The 6,490-nt window shown below is 46.4% G+C and overlaps 1 pseudogene; it reads right to left on the bottom strand.

Moving 5' to 3' along the window:
* Nucleotides 1-3,016: 3,016 nt before the first annotated feature.
* On the bottom strand, nucleotides 3,017-6,130 carry LOC149450385 (forkhead activin signal transducer 3-like; annotated as a pseudogene).
* Between the last annotated feature and the right edge of the window lie 360 nt (nucleotides 6,131-6,490).

The raw sequence follows: 6,490 nt of genomic DNA, 5'->3' as shown, positions 1-6,490 counted from the left end.
GGAACAAAAGTCAGGCTCTACATACACCATCAAGCAGTATCTCTCGGATCCCAATTGGTTCCCACAGTGCGCGTGTCCATCCCTTCTTTCATCCTTTCTGCTGGGGGGAGGTGCTGCCCCCTTGAAAAATGCAACCCTAGTCAAGAATCTTGTTTGCCTTGTGGTAAATACGTCCCTGGTTAGGAAGCATATCAAGGTTTTTCCTAATCAGAAGCCCTGGATGACCAAGAGAGTATGTTGTCTTTTGAGAGAACGGGATGGTGCCTTTAGGAATGGGGATCCGGTGAAGTATAGTGTTGCTAGAGCAAACCTAAAGAGGGGCATAAAAGAGGCCAAATTAGTTTATAAAAATAAAATTGCAGAATATTGCAGAGGGAATGATGTACGGGAAGGTTGGAAAGGGATACAGGATATCCTAAACCACAGAGAGAACACTCACCAGGGTGCACATTTTAATATCCAACGAGCTGAGGAATTCAACAGCTTTTTCTCACACTTCGAGGATGCAGTACCCCGGCAAACACAATTTCTTGAGCTCGTACATGGGTGATGCTGCACCTGTGGTACAGGAACACGAGGTGCATCAGGCATTTAAATCTGTCAATATCAGTAAATCGGGGGGTCCAGATGGGGTCCAAGGGAGGGCTGTTAAGACCTGAGCCAACCACCTTGCAGGGGTCTTTACTAATATATTTAACCGATCATTATCATTGGCTGTGGTTCCAACCTGCCTAAAATCTCCTATTATTACTCCCATACCAAAAGTAGCAAACAGATAGTATGAAGGACCATAGGCCAATTGTACTCACCCCGGTAATAATGAAGTGCTTTGAGGGATTGGTGTTAAAACATATCAAAACAGCCTCACAGGTAGTTTAGACCCTTGTGGTGTGGGGCAAACAATTTAATACCTAAGTTTTTAGGTATTAAAGTGTGACTAAACCGTGGACCCTTCATTCTCTATATCCGGTCTCCCCGGACCCTGCACTCACTATATCCACTCTCCCTGGACCCTTCATTCACTATATCCACTCTCCCTGGACCCTTCATTCACTATATCCACTTTCCCCGGACCCTTCATTCACTATATCCTCTTTCCCCGGACCCTGCATCCACTATATCCGCTCTCCCTGGACCCCGCATTCACTATATCGGTATCCCCGGACCCTGCATTCACTATATCTGGTATCCCCGGACCCTGCACTCACTATATCCACTCTCCCTGGACCCTTCATTCACTATATCCACTTTCCCCGGACCCTTCATTCACTATATCCTCTTTCCATCGGACCCTGCATTCACTATATCCGCTCTCCCCGGACCCCGCATTCACTATATCCGCTCTCCCCGGACCCTGCATTCACTATATCCGCTCTCCCCGGACCCCGCATTCACTATATCCGCTCTCCCCGGACCCCTCATTCACTATATCCGCTCTCCCCGGACCCCGCATTCACTATATCCGCTCTCCCCGGACCCCGCATTCACTATATCCGCTCTCCCCGGACCCTGCATTCACTATATCCGCTCTCCCCGGACCCCGCATTCACTATATCCGCTCTCCCCGGACCCCGCATTCACTATATCCGCTCTCCCCGGACCCTGCATTCACTATACCCGCTCTCCCCGGACCCTGCATTCACTATATCTGGTCTCCCCGGACCCTGCATTCACTATACCCGCTCTCCCCGGACCCCGCATTCACTATATCTGGTCTCCCCGGACCCTGCATTCACTATACCCGCTCTCCCCGGACCCCGCATTCACTATATCTGGTCTCCCCGGACCCTGCATTCACTATACCCGCTCTCCCCGGACCCCGCATTCACTATATCTGGTCTCCCCGGACCCCGCATTCACTATATCTGGTCTCCCCGGACCCCGCATTCACTATATCTGGTCTCCCCGGACCCCGCATTCACTATATCTGGTCTCCCCGGACCCCGCATTCACTATATCTGGTCTCCCACAGTACACAACATGGAAATGCAATTATTTTAGTAAATAGAAACTACTAAACCTGGAAACCATCTGGCAGGAGGTTCAGAAAAGAAAAAGGTGAGGACAGAACGACTCGAGGAAGGTTTCTTTCTTTCCAAGATCCATTAAGGCCCTAAATGGTCATTCTGAGTAATATTATCTCGCTCCAAGTGACTTGGCTTGATGTTGTGGTCGGGGTGTCTTTTAGGCTTTTATATGGGGGGGGGCAATGTTCACATGTGTGTATGTTGAGAATGTTATATGTTCACATATGTGTGTGGAGTTTTTTTTATAGAATGTCATTGTGATTTCCGTTGCAATGACAATAAAGTACCGATCTTATCTTCCAAAGTACTTTTTACAGATTATATAACTAGAGAATTACAACACTGATGATAAAGTTAAAGTGATTGTAAAGGCTGAAGGATTTGTACCTTTATGCATTCTATGCTTGAAGGTAAAAAGCCTTCTGTGTGCTGCTCCCCCCTCAGCCCCCCCCCAATACTCACCTGAGCCCCCTCTTGATCCGGCGATATGCACGGGTGCCTTGGCTGTCCCAGGTCTCTCTTCTCATTGGCTGAAACACAGCATCTGGAGCCATTGGCTCCCACTGCTATCAATCACAGCCAGTGAGCCAATGTGGAGAGAGCGAGGAGCTGGACCGAGCCACGGCTCTATGTGTCTTATGAATGCACAGAGCAGGGCTCAGGAGTGAGCACGCACCAGTGCCCCCATAGAAAGAGGCTTACTATTGGGGGCACTGGTCAAGGGGGAGCAGCCAGGAGAACTGGTGGGGGACCCAAGAAGAAGAGGATCCTGAGCTGCTCTGTGCAAAACCACTGCACACAGAAGGTAAGTATGACATGTTTGTTATTTAAAAAAAACATTGATATCACTTGAGATTAAAAAACAAATTCAAATTTATTTGAAGTAAAAAAAGACAGACAAGACAGAAAATGACTGATATATACATTGTTGACTAATGCCTTTGGACTGCCACCTCCGCTGGGCCATGTGCCACGTTGGGTGCCAACATCACTGGGTAAGACTTGAAGCGCAGATAGTCCTGGAGGCAAAAGTGACTAGCCCAAGACAAGCCTTGTCTCAGCAACTGGCCAATCAGAAACCATTGGGTCTGTACCCTGGGTACACCCCACCCTGAGTAAATTGCTGGCCATAGACATTTTGTATATTCATGTAGCCCCCATGTTGTGGATACTCGGGGATGTTAAAGGCCATTCTAATGGGAGGGAAATCTGAAGAGGAGAATCTGGCTTCAGAGGGTGTGGGTGGGGGAGGCATTGGGGGCATCTGACTGGGAGTGTAAACATCCCACCGCTCCGCATAGGTGGAGCTTGAGTATGGGGAAGGTATGTAGTTGCACTGAGAAGAAAAGGGGAAGTTGGGGTAAAGCAGGAGAGGGTGTATGCTGGGAGGGGCCACAACATTAGGGGGCACATATTGTGAATAAGACGTTGGAAGGTTCCATAAGATGTTTGGGAATGTTGCAGCAGGATCTATATTTGGGGGTTGGGTTTGTACTGAGGGACCAGCCTCTGTATCTGATCTGACCACAGTAGTTTCGTTTGAAAGATGGGGGTGGTAAAAGTCTACAGATCTGTAGGGCTGTCCATGCAGGATATAAGGAGCCAGGTCAGGAGGGTAGGCTTCTTGCCGGGTGCCTCCCGTTTTCTGCAGCTTCATGGCATCCTCAGGAATTCGGCTCACATCCACCGTCCAGTAGTTGCCCTTAGCCTGCGGCTTTAGCGGATCTTTTAGGACCTGCAAAGAGTGAGAAGACATTAGAGGCGTAGGCCGGCACAGCAAATTCACACAAATCTATTACGGGTCAGGGGAACCGATCCTTACGGCCTATTTATAACACAGACAAATAATTTCCCCGGATCTGCCCCTATTATCATAAATGGTTATATTTTACATGGATAATATATGTAGAAAATTAAAAATGTTTGCTTTCTAAAGAGTGGGAAACAGTAGGATCCCCTATCAGGTGTGTGCTAAGATTTTAGCTGGAGTTCTTTTTTTATCCAAATTGTATATAAATCTAAGTATACACGAATATACAAAATACAAAAATCAACCTATTGCAGTGTCGTCTCTGCCCCTCCTGTGATGTTTCTGGCAATCTGCAAATTCCAGGAGAAAAGTAAGAAAGTGGTTGCTGCGGGACGGGCAATTCCCTGCACCGGAAGATAGAGCAATGCCCAGCGCTGGGGGGGGGGGGGGGAGAGACAATACCCTGTGCTGAAAGGAAGGGGGTCAAACCTGCAGTAGAGGTGATGGCATTTCCCTGGGGTGGAGGAGACAATGCCCTGGGGTGGAGGAGACAATGCCTGCCCTGGGGTGGAGGAGACAATGCCCTGGGGTGGAGGAGACAATGCCCTGGGGTGGAGGAGACAATGCCCTGGGGTGGAGGAGACAATGCCTGCCCTGGGGTGGCCATATGAAGAATATACTGATGCAATAGGTAGAATCAGTGTTGGGTAATGGGAGGATGAGGGAGGGTAAAAACACAAGGTAGAGTAATGAAGCAGAGTGGACATCTACACATACCGGGGTTTATTTACTAAGGCTAGAGAGTTCAGAATCAAGTTCACTTCTGCATAAAAACCAATCAGCTTCCAGGTTTTACTGACAAAGCCTAATTGAGCAAGCAGAGGTAAGAAGCTGATTGACTACCATGCACAGCTGCACCAGATTCTGAGTGCACCAGTTTTAGTAAATCCCCCCCATGGAGTAGATACAATAGTTGCTCTGTTTTGGGTATCTGAGTTGTATTTGAAGACATTGCAAATGAAGCTCCCTTCACTGGGTCATACTGGGTGTGTCATCCTGGGACAATGTCTGTAGCACATGGGACTCCAAACAATCCCAAACATCACCCAGTGACACCAGATTCCCATTGTGTCACTCAGCAGTGCTGGAGGCGCTCAGCCCACAGTAGGAGAACTTAAAAAAATAATCAGTAAAATGATGTTTGTGTTTGGGTAAAATATAACTCTAGTTGAGTCTGCGGGATTATTTATAATGAGCAGGAAAAAATTGTTGCTTTCCCTTTTAACAGTATTTCACAACGCTGCCATTCTCAGTTTCACAAACATTTAAAGCAGAAAGTTCCAGCGATGTATAAAAACATTAGTGTAAAAAAAAACCTTGAAATTTAAAAAAACAAAGACTTTTGAACACGAAAAGAACAATTTTAAATGAAGTTCCGTTCCTGCTTGGAGGTCTTCATAAATTGTAAAAATACGGCCAAAAAAAGAAAATTCCTCAATAGCTCTATAAATAGACAATTACCAATATACATCAAACCATAAATATACAATTAGTTATAAATACACAACTGACAGACCAACAACAGAAATGGAACAAATCCAGAGTACGGGATACAGAAAATATTCCAAGCTACCATACAACAAGGGTTTGCAACCGTACTGAGACCAGGGCTTGATAAATTCTTCCAGAATTTTCTATGACCAAACAGTAGAAACAAAAAGTCTATAGTCACACAATTAAATTACGGAATACAAAATATGTATTAAAATTCTGGAAAGCTTTGGCTGGGGCTGGATGTCACTGTGGGGGACTGGGGGTTCTGGAGGGGATTAGAGCAGACCTAATGCCCTTGTAGGGGATGAGGCTTTTGGAGGGAGTTGGGAGTAGATGGGAGGGTTGATGGTCTCTCCAGGAGACTGGGAGCTTTGCAGGGCCTGGGGTTCACCTTAGGAGCTTGGGGGACACTGTTGGAGGTTGGCAAGTCAACACTATTGAGGCAGGAGAGCTATCAGGAAGTCTTGGGGGGGTGGGGGGACTGTGGGAAGTTTAGAGGCAACAGGGCTCTGGGCACACTCTCATATTATCACATTTACATTTTAATACAAGAACTATTCTGCAGGATTAGAACCTTAAGAGCCCACCACCACCATCACATCACAGGAGCACCAAGTCCTTACCTTTCTGAAGCAATCATTGGAGGAGAGGTTGTGTCGAACAGAGTCCTTCCAGCCCTGATAATCCCCCTTAAAGAAAGGGAAGATGCTGCTGAGCTCTTGGAGGATCTGCAAGGAAAAAATATAGTCATAAGTGAATGAGCATAACCATAAACCCAGATACGTAATACCTATCACATTATATAAGTAATACTTAGCTCCATTTGTGACTTTGACCCTCACCAGGAAACCTGCACTGAAATACTTAGGAGGACACCTCTGCAGACCTTCTGAATATGCCAGGAGCCCATCTATCATACAATACTTCCTAAACTGGGCATGTAGCAATTGAAGTCATGGTAAAGACAGAACTCTTTGTACATGCTTGTATTGATTTTGGCGGGAAACTAGCAATTTTCTGAAGAGGTTTGACGTTGAAAGCCTCCATGTTTTTTTGTCCAGAAATGTTTCCTTTAAAGCCCATCAGTAATAAAAACAGAAAATTCACCCTACTTCTGTTTTTACTACATATTGGTATGTTTTTTTCAGCCTTCGTAAGT

Source organism: Staurois parvus, unplaced genomic scaffold (assembly GCF_062004578.1).
Source record: "Staurois parvus isolate SC_StPar_1 unplaced genomic scaffold, SC_StPar_1.0 ptg000575l, whole genome shotgun sequence".
NCBI lineage: Eukaryota > Metazoa > Chordata > Amphibia > Anura > Ranidae > Staurois > Staurois parvus.
The sequence above is the reverse complement of the archived record's forward strand: the minus strand, read 5'-3'. Positions and strand labels throughout refer to the sequence as shown.